Raw genomic sequence first — 11,158 nt, 5'->3', positions numbered from 1 at the left:
CCTTAAATCACTCAATCACTTTAATTAGAAAACATTTTCTTTCCTAACTGCACCTCGCTTAGTGTGCACATAACAATCCGAAGTAATTAGAGTCACATGATTGAATCCATTTATTTAGAGCGACATGATTGCGTTCCGGGATGGAGGCCATGATTTCGTCGAGGTCGTTGCTGCCTCCTACACTCAGGGTGTGTCGCCGAGATCGAGGCGAGCATGAGGAGCTGTGGCCAGCGCCATGGTCACCTCATCGCAGGGGATGGAGCACACCGTCGGCCTACAGCTTGTGGAGATCAACACTTTCCAAACGTGCACGCAATCACGGATTTAAATTTACTAACTTATCCAAATCAACCGATATCTTTCATTATTGTAAATTTCTTTAGGAAACAAATAATATATTTTAAGGAAACAAATAAAAGATTTTAAAGACGCATCGTACTTTACTAACAATCACTAAAAATCAAATCTAAATTAATTAACCTTACCTTAATTCACTCAATCACTTTAATTAGAGAATATTTTCTTTCCTAACTACACCCCGCTTAGTGTGCACATAACAATCCGAAGTAATTAGAGTCACATGATTGAATCCATTTATTTAGAGCGACATGATTGCGTTCCGGGATGGAGGCCATGATTTCGTCGAGGTCGTTGCTGCCTCCTACACTCAAGGTGTGTCGCCAAGATCGAGGCGAGCATGAGGAGCTGTGGCCACCGCCATGGTCACCCCATCGCAGGGGATGGAGCACGCCGTCGGCCTACAGCTTGTGGAGATCACTGTTGCTCTTCAGGTCGCGTGGTGACCGGATCTTGCCGATGTGTCCCTCCCCGACGACCTCCTCTTCGCCCGGTTGGCCGGCATGGATCTCGCCACTACTGCCCTCAACTTCTCCGCCTCGAGCTCGACGGTCAGCCACCATGGATCCCCCAGCTGGAGGGTCACGTGAACCAGCCGTCCTCCCATGCTGCAGCGGCGAGAAGGTGACATGGCTCTCCGTACACGAAGAGTGGAGTGTGGAGTTCGGTCAAGTACTTATATACTTGGCCTCTACTGCTGATCCATGTACATGGAGAAGAACAGACAACCGCTCATTCATGCTTCGTTCCACTCCTTTGCGCTACATTACTGGAGGTGACATTTTCCTATCTCTCTATGTTGTAACAAGCCTGTTGCCTGCATAGTTAATGGATTTTTTATTTAAATTTATCGCTGCTTAGTGCTTTGTTGCAATTGTTCACGCAAGATTCTTATATATAATCTGAGCGTATGTAGGCATACTTAGCTTTGCTATTCCATTTTTTTTGGCGCATAGAAATAAGAGTATTGTCCAGGTTAGGTATTCAATTGAGTATGGTATTTGGATTACTATCAGAATGTCTTTTTTATACATGTGATTTCTCACATCTGGTTATAATATTTGTGAAGACATGCATTGCACGTGCACTTGAAAGCGGGCCCGTGGCCCGCGCTGGACGGCGCCGACGCCGACCCGAGCCACCTCGTCCGCGTATTCTTGGAGTTGTGGCTGGTCGATTTACATGAAATTAATTCCCTCAGTTCTGGTGGCAAATATAATACACATAATCCATATTGTTGTGCACTAGCGTGTATGTGTGAAATAGATGGATTATGGTCCCGTACCCAATAAGATGGATATGTGTGTGTGTTAGAGAGAGAGGGAGAGGGGGATAGAGAGTGAGGAAGACGGAGGGAGAGTGTGTGTCTGTGTGTGTGTGAGGATTTGATGGTAAAAAAGGTCGCCAATGTCGTAATATTGAACTCTTAAAGTTAATGTGGCCCCGTTGCAACGCATGGGCGTTCTTCTAGTAAAGTATAGGATACAACTGCACCAGGCCGGAAAGTTGGGGGAAGCCCCTAGGTGCCCGGGCAAGCCAAACATCTTTGGGTCCGGGCAACGTTCGGGCTTCTGACACCATTACCAGGGGTCATTACTTCTATAATCCAGTGCGCGCAGACATAGACTGGGCAAGGTGGTTTTGTGTCTTGTGCAGCAACGGGACGCTGTGAGCGGTAAGTGAGCATACACAAACAGCAAGCCCTGCAGATACCTAAACGAGTGAACTCAAGTTGTGCAACTGGCTCGGAAAAAGCACCTACCGATTAACAATTACATAATAAAGTACACTACATACAACCATGAAGTTTCTGAAAGCAACAAAACCACACGCCGCTATAGAACATTGACAACAGCAAACATGGAATTTCATGTTCTTGGCACATACAAGAATGATGCAACGTCGCAGCGACAAATACGCCTAAAGAAAAAAACAAGAGCACGAACAATGGAACGAAGGGGACACCGACCCAAAACAGAAGCGGTGAAATGGACGCCACCTTGCAGTCTTGCAGAAACAAGCACATCCGAGTGGTACCGGCGACTACCGTCTAGAAAGGCAACTTATATCCCTAACAGGAGGTCGTGATTGCCTTTCTTGAGAAGGCCACCAACGTCGTGAAGCTGGACGACTTCAACATGCCCATAGCCAACACTCCTAGGTGCGACACGACACTGCTAGGCGCCCACACCGGCTTCCACGATGATGGCCTCGGGCACGGACTTGTGGCCCTGCGAACGCCGGCTTTGCCGCCAAAGACTTTTCACCTCAAAGATAGGGCCACTGCTAGCAGGAGCAAAACTAAGTGAAAGCGAGACCAACATACACGACAACCGACTTGCGGTGTAAGAAAATAACTTATAAGAAACCTCAACCGACCTAAGGCAAAGACCAAAATACCCATGAAAACAAATGGCGTGTCAGGTCGAGCAACCAACCATCCATTCCGAGACAGCTCCAGCTGGCCGAGTGAAATGACAGGACGACCAACCAGACAACATCGAGCGCGACATACTGTCCTATTGTCACCATGACCCTATCTAGATGGGACTCATGCCCGGGTGTCTAGACAACGAAACCGTAGTCGGATGGATCTTTCGGGCCAAGCAACATGCGCCACGCTCACCCACGCAAGTGGCACCAAGCAAGTCCTCGTGTGGCCAATGAGGCGTGACCGACTGGCCCCATGCGCCAGCCGGCTCACGTGGTAATTATTCATTCCTCGATCCCCATGTTGTTGCAACCGGAATACCGACAAATGAAATGTGATGTGTGAAATCAATACTCCTAGCAACGACGCTTGATAGTTAATAGACAAGGATCTCATTCTTAGCGTGTTGGTTATTGAATTATCATTCTAAGATTGATCGTGCTACCTAGTCCTTATTTCTGGTGCACACTTCGATCAAGGAGTTATGATTGTGTCAACCGCTCACTCTTTTGATCATGTCGTCTTGCCCTGAAAGGCAAGATTGTTCTCGAGCTTCATAACATATCGGTGGTTCAAGATTTTCCAGATATCTTCCTGGAATTATCACCAAGTTGTCCCCTGGCCGTTATGTTGAGCTCGTGATGAAGCTGGTTTTCTTATAAACCACCACTTCTCCAAGAATCTGTGTTTGATATCCCTGAGGTAGTTTGTTAAGTTAAACAACAACTTGGAGAGTTGGAAGATAAAAGCCTTGCCTAACTTAGTTCATTTCAAAGGGATATCTTTTGTGTATTTGTGTTGAAGAAAGATGATATCTTGATCGATATTTGGGGAATTTTCCTCAACTCAAGTGGACGGGCAGTTAAATGGTTAAACCTTACCAGTGTGTCTAGCAAATGAGCACTGCTAACTTGCATCTTCCAGTGACTGGCCATCTGCTAGACACTTCACCCACAATTATGTGCCAATCCCATGGTATACAAGTTTTTTAGTGTATATTTTAGTTCTTAGATGGATTGATGATAAGTCCAAACATTTGTTGGGATTATTTAAACAGACATCGAAATCGGTTTTTGATTTTTAGAAGTTGTAAGTGTTTTCTGAAAAAATAAACTTTGCGTGCTGTCATGTGATCACTAGAATATTTTTAGAAGTTGTAAGTGTTGCCATTTGAGAGAGGGGTGGTGGTAGTGTCTGATTTGAGAGAGGGCAAGGTAGTGTTGCCATTTTTGTGACATAAAAGCCTGCATACATGTAATGCAGACAAATTAAAGTTTCAAATCCAATTATTGGATTTATATGGGTTTGCTACTTTCCCACAACATAAAATATTTTATTAAGTTAGCATCATGTGCTACAAAGTACATGATGCAAGGTTTGCTGCGTTTGCCAAGAAATGACACACTGCTAGATGCAAGGTTTACAACATTTGCCAAGAAATGGTATGCTTCTAATACAATTTCAGGATTTCAAGTAGATTTACCAAAAGATATAAGTGTTGTCTAAACAAAATAAACTTTGCATGGTGTCATCATGTGATCACTAGAATATGTGATTGAAATTTCAACGTGTTACACAATAGTTATGACATATGTTCCTTACAAACCTGTCGATATCCATGGGGAGATTCCTAGAATCGAGGGGGGGAGGAATGTCCGACCTGAGAGAGGGGGAGGTAGTATTGCTATTTTTATGACAAAAAAAATCTTGGATACATGTAATGCAGACAAATCAAATTTGCATCTCCAGTTATTGAATTTATATGAGATGGATTTGCTATTTTCTAACAAGATAATATATTTTATGAAATTAGCATGTGATGTAATGTACATGATTCTAGATGCAAGGTTTGCAGCGTTCGCCAGAAAATGACTCGCTGCTAACAGAATTTCAGGATTTTAAGCAGATTTACCAAAAGTTGTAAGTGTTGTCTAAACAAAACAAACTTTACATGGTGTCATCTTGTGATCATTAGAATATCTGGTTAAAATTTCAAAATGTTATACAAAATTGTCCGATTTGAGAGATATAGTGTAGTTGTAGTAGCATACATAGAATGACATAATATAGTGTAGTTCTAGTAACTTGTGCTGCTAGGTGAACGCTGCTAGTGTGAACGCTAGCCAGGCAGCACCTTTGTTTTCAAATCTGAGACCAACTTAGCAGCATACCCTCATGTGCACGCTCCTAGGTATTCATTAGCAATGTTCATTTTGTGAGCATGCTGCTAGTTCTTTAAGCCCAGTATCAGTGGCATATTTTCTAATCTTTCTAATCTTCAAGCGCATTGCATTCATCTTGATCTTGTGATCATCGACGACATCCGCAACATGCAACTCCAATTCCATCTTCTCCTTCTCAATTCTTTTCATTTTTCTTCTTCAAGTAATTGTTTTCTTTTTTAACTAAATTTAACCTCTCGACAAGAGGGTCGGTTGGAATTTCCGGTTCACATACCTCCTAGATAAAAACATCAATCTCACGTTAGTCGGCATAATTGTCATGAACACTAAATGAAACAAATAGTTATAAAAGATAATATACCACATCTGAATCATAGACAGGACGAGCGCCGACAGGGGTGGATAACAAAACCATGGCACTATATAATAACAAACAATAACAAAAATAAGTTCTAAAAAACAATAATAAAAGTAAGAAAATTATACAAGTATCTATCTAAATCCTCCGACCTGCGGTGTTGATTTCGTCCGATTTGTGTGCTGTTGTGGTCTTCCTTGGCATGCAGTTGAGGCCTCGCGGTGGACCCTTTGTCGGCACCGCTCTGGTCCTGGCAGTTTTGGACCTGCGTTCTCCACTCCAATGTCCATAGCCTTCCTGTGTCATTTGCCGCTGCGGTTCGGGCGCCGGCGCTCCTATTGCTGCGTCTCTCCAGCCTTCGGCTTGCCGGCGTCCAGGCGGCTTCGTCCTCGGCAGCTTGGATTTGCGTCCCATTCCGGCTCCTAGCTTGTCGATGGCGTCAATTGCCTTCCGTCCTCCGCGTCGGCTTTTTCGGCCCTGCCGCCCTTTGACCCCGTCCACCCCCACGGCGAGCCAATCCCAAAGCTTGTGTTTTTTTGTCCTCGCCAGATGCCACCCACCTACGGCTGGCGCAACCCCACCAACCCCCTCCTGAGGTGGCGATCTCGATTAGAGAAGCGACTTCCTCATCTTCGGCCCCTGATCCGCGGCAATGGGATTGCTCGGACTCAGGCCAGGGCGAAATCCCTGATCGGCTTGCTGATGCTGACAGTGACGGCACCCATGGGTGTCGTTTTCCTTCTTGGAGGCGCTGCGATGGCCTGTACTCGTGCCCCTCTTCGAGCACTGGGGGAAACCCTTGGTCCAGTTCTTCGGATCGGATGGCGGCGGCGTCACGATGTCGTGCCCCTTCTTGAAGGCGTCATCTTGTTTGCTCACGGCGTCCCCGGTGTTGGTGTTGGAGATGATCGTCACCTAGCCGGTTCGGGTTGCCCCTCTAGATAGGCTTGGTTTGGTGATTTAGTTGTGTTTTCTCTTTGTCCGAGCTGAGCATCCCGTCCCTCTGCTCTGGGTCTCATGTCCACGCCTTCTCATGTATGCGTTCGTGTTGTGTTGTACCATCTTATGTACTCATTCTGCTTTTCTTCTATCAATGCAATGATACGCAAGCTTTGCGTATTCGTGAAAAATAAATAAATCATACAATTAATAATTATTTTCTTTTAGAAAAAAGATAAGAACAAGAGGCTCACCACGGTGGTGCCGGTGACGAGATCGGCGCGGGCGATCGACAGCGGTGAGGACGGGGACGGGACGGGATGGGACGGACCGCCAAGCCTAGACAAATCTTGAGGAAAATGAACCTTGGAGGTAGAGTTTGAAGAGGAGAAAGCTTAAGTGTGGCTCGGCATTTCATCAAACACCTCATGTGCATGCATAGAAGGGAGAACAAAGCAGTGCATGCACACCTCCCGCACGGCCAAAAAACAGAGGAGAGGGTGGGCAGGGGCGAGGGTATATATAGGCATCTCTTTAGTCCCGGTTGGTGGCTAGAACTGGGATAGAAGGCTCACCTTTAGTCCCGGTTCCAGCCACCAACCGGGACTAAAGGTGCTACGCCAGGAGTGAGGCCCATTGGTCCCAGTTCGTGTCTGGAACTGGGACCAAAGGGGTCAGACGAACCAGGACCAATGGCCCCCGAGGCCCGGTCGGTGCCCTGGCCTCACGAACCGGGACTGATGCACCCTTTGGTCCCGGTTCGTAAGGGAAACGGGATTAATGCCCTTATTTGGCCCTGAACCAAAGCCCTGTTTTCTACTAGTGTTAGTCGCTACACTCAAGTTCGTGCACCCCCATGATGTACAGTAAAATCAAGACAAATATAAAAAATAAATAAAAATAAAACTGAAACTTCGTGGTATTGATTATGAATACATGTTTTTGGTGCATGCTAAGAATGGTGGCCAAATAACATCAAATGATCGCCATACAAATGCAATACAAATTCTGCTGAAACAGTGCACATACGTTTGAGCACAAACTTTGTTTTTTTATACATAGCTCCTCGGATGTCATTTGGGCACGTAATTTTGCATGCGCGTAAAACATTTGGTCATAATCGAAGTTACAAAGTTTTTGATCTTTTTATTTGTTTTGCTATGTTTTCAGTCATGGGTTTAGAGGAGGGGGGGGGGGGGTACATCTTTGCATGGGTGTAGAAATGGAAGCCACTCTTCGATGGTTGCACATATGGACATGAATCACATGATACAATGTCAATGTTTTTCTAAACCATTAGGACAACTGTGTTGCTTATGTTGTCGGAATTTTGAAAGGATGAACTGAGGCAAATATTCATTTCTGAGCTCTAGATCATCTACACCCTATGAACAGTAAAAAATACAGAAAAAAATTCAAAAAATTCTGAAAAAACATTCATAGAAGATGATATACCAACTATCTTCTATAAAGAATGCATCGGCTGATCGATAAACATATAGCAAATTATTACTTAACTTAAGAACTGATATACGCGTTAGTCATTAAATTATTTACCAGAAAAATAGCCTAAACTAAATCTGCTTGGTCTTGGGCGCACATGATTAATCCGCAAATCTATCTGGCCTAATCCTGGGAGCCTGACCGCGGGCTAGCAATGGATGCATGCCTTCTGCTTTTCTTGGTGGGTTTGGCCCTTGCTGGCGCTGATTTCTACTCAATATTTTTTCTAGAAAAAGAGGATGACCCCGGCCTCTGCATCTTGTAGGAGATATGCCCTAGAGGCAATAATAAATGACATTATTTATCTCCGAGTTCATAATTATGTTTATGTTCCATGCTATAACTGCAATGATTCTCGAGTCTGCAATATCCACGAGGCTCGGAGGAAGACTCATATGCACGTGTGGAATAAAAAACGGTAAGAAGTATTCTTAGTCTAGCCTCTAAGACTAGCTCAAGTGTTGCATGATGGTTCTGTTTTCCTGATCATGGGCATGTCAATGCCAGCAACTTTGAGGGCACAATGTTAAAAGAACATTTGTGTTGAATCGACCCGAATTGATGTTATGCTATGAGATACATTCGTCAGAAGTTAATGGTAGAGAGTATCGAGTTTCTTCATGCTTGCTTCATGAACTTTGGGGTTTGTTAAACGTCATCCGTAAATGGGTGGCTAGTACGGCGGCTTACGGGTTCATGGAAAAGTATGTAAAGTAACTTAATAGCTCAAGATTGGGATTTGCTCCTCCGACGATGGAGAGATATCTCTGGGCCCTCGCGGTGTTACGGTATCCATCATCGTCTGGCCAGACACTTTGTGATTTGATCACAGGGATGCCGGAACATAGAAACAAGAAAAGAGAACAATACCCGTAACGAGGTAACTAGCATAGTGGACAAGTTGTTGATCCACGGGAATGCCAACATGTCTCACCTCGGGTATTTGTAACATATCGCGAAGCAACAAGAATAGCACACGGCAACTGGAGGTTCACTCGAATATTCATTCGTGTGGGTATAGGGGTCAATATGGGTGTCCACGGCTCCGAAGTTGATCATTGATTGGAAAGGGTTCCGGTCATGTCTATACTTCACCGAACCTATAGGGTCACACGCTTAAGGGTCATCTATCTGTTGAATACTAGACAAGGAGTTTGAGAGAAAATCACCGAAAAAGTTTAGGACACCGGAAAAGTTTCGGACAGCGGAATCGTACCGCAGAGAGAGGTCATCGGATAAGTTTCGATGATACCGAAAAGTTGTTTCGGGATATACCATTAAGTCAAATTGGTTTTGGCACATGCCTGATAATTCTTGGAGGATGCGAGAATCATTCTGGAAGCTTTTTTGAATTTTTTGGGATAAAAACCGGAAATGTTCCGGAGCTGCCAGTACCGCTTTGCTTGTTTTTCGCAGATGAAATTTACTTATCTGATATTGTTTCAGAATGAATCCAAAATCATTTTAGTGGGTACTGGAATTACTCTAAGACCCATAGAAATATTTTCGGATTTAATGGACGCGAAAAATTGTCTTCATGAATAGTGAAAACACATTCTTGTTTGCTTTTCGCAGATGAAAATCACTAAACTGAAATTGTTTCGAAACGCATTGAAAATAGTTTTAGTGGGTACTGGAAATGTTCTGAGCCCACATAAATATTTTCAGTTCGAACGGACACTGAAAAATGTCGTCATGAATAGTGAAAGTGCTTTTTGCTTGGCTTCTTGGAGAAGCCACCTTTAGGGCCTTTTTGGTATTTCCCCCCTTGGCTTCTTGGAGAAGCCACCCTTGGGCTTGGCCTATAAATAGGGGTGGAGGGGGCTGCCTAAAGGATCATCCCTTGCTCTCATACACATGCCATGCATTATGTGGCTTCTTCTCTCCCTCCCACGAAAAGAGTTTCGTAGAGCTGTAAGGCTGTCTGGGTTCCGGCAGGAACTAGTTCTAGACGGCGAAGCCCTGCCGGATAGATGACACCGTATGTGTGCAACCCCGTAGAGGTCGTAGTTTCGATCCTTTTGCCCGAGGGGCTGTTTTGAGAGTGCCTCCAGAAGGGCTGTCCAAGTGACGGTCCGAGTTCTGTGAATCCTCCCGAAGGGCTGTCCGAGTGACCGTCCGAGTTTTGAGGGTCCTCCCGGAGGGCTGTCCGCGACACCGTCCGAGGGACTGTCCGACCGCCTCCCGGAGGGCTGTCCGTGGGGCGGATAAGGGTATACATCCTCGCGGTTGGGAGGTTGTAAATCCTAGCTGCGGGGATCTGCACCGCCGATCGTCATCGACTCTACTTCCCGCTGCGCTACGAGTCGGTAACGAAAAGGATCAAACCATGTATGCAGTCTTCATAGTGGTCCTGGGCTGGTGCGTAGGTTGGAAAATTTTTGTTTTCTGCTGCGTTACCCTACAGTGACATCAAGAGCCGTGCTATGCGTAGATGCAGGTTTCGATATAGAATACATGGAGATGTATGGGTATTGTATAATATAATTAGGTAGTAGATGAGATCTATTGCTAAAAATTATTTATGCGGGTGACAGATGAAATCTGTTACCCGACGTTCTTGTTACTTCCCTAGAATTTGCGTTTGCTCAATCTCGAGACAGCATGGTGGAATTTGACAAAGTTCTAGCAATCCGTGATCCTGATTGATCATAGAAGTGCTATCAGTTCTTTGGGTTCTGCCGTAGTCAAAAGAAAGATGAAATTCGCAGATGAAAGGGCATTGCAGATATGATCTGCACGGGGGTCATGCGTATGACGAAGTTTAGTATGAGGCTCGAGATTTAATTTAGAGTTAGCATTTAAAAGATATGAATATGAAAGGGCATTGCAGATATGATCTGCACGGGGGTCATGCGTATGACGAAGTTTAGTATGAGGCTCGAGATTTAATTTAGAGTTAGCATTTAAAAAATATGATCTGCACGGGGGTCATGCGTATGACGAAGTTTAGTATGAGGCTCGAGATTTAATTTAGAGTTAGCATTTAAAAGATATGAATATGAAAGGGCATTGCAGATATGATCTGCACGGGGGTCATGCGTATGACGAAGTTTAGTATGAGGCTCGAGATTTAATTTAGAGTTAGCATTTAAAAGATATGAATTTTTCAAATAATGTTTGAATCTGCGGGAAAAAATGAGCTGGGCCGAAGCTGGGGAAAGGCAGAAAAATGGGACAAAGCTGAGGATCGAACCCAGGTCTCCCTGCTGGGAGAGTTGTGCAATAACCAATCGGCTACTTGTGTAATTTTTGACAATGCAAGGGCCTAGCTGTACATGAACGCAACCAGCGGCCACCTAATCGTTTTTGCCACTTACGGGTGGTATTGGTGGGTAATTCTTACCAACTTCGAGGGTAGTTTTTATGACGTACGACCAGAAACCA

The sequence above is a fragment of the Triticum aestivum genome, chromosome 7A, assembly GCF_018294505.1.
Source record: "Triticum aestivum cultivar Chinese Spring chromosome 7A, IWGSC CS RefSeq v2.1, whole genome shotgun sequence".
NCBI classification, from domain to species: domain Eukaryota; kingdom Viridiplantae; phylum Streptophyta; class Magnoliopsida; order Poales; family Poaceae; genus Triticum; species Triticum aestivum.
This window is presented reverse-complemented; position numbering follows the sequence as displayed.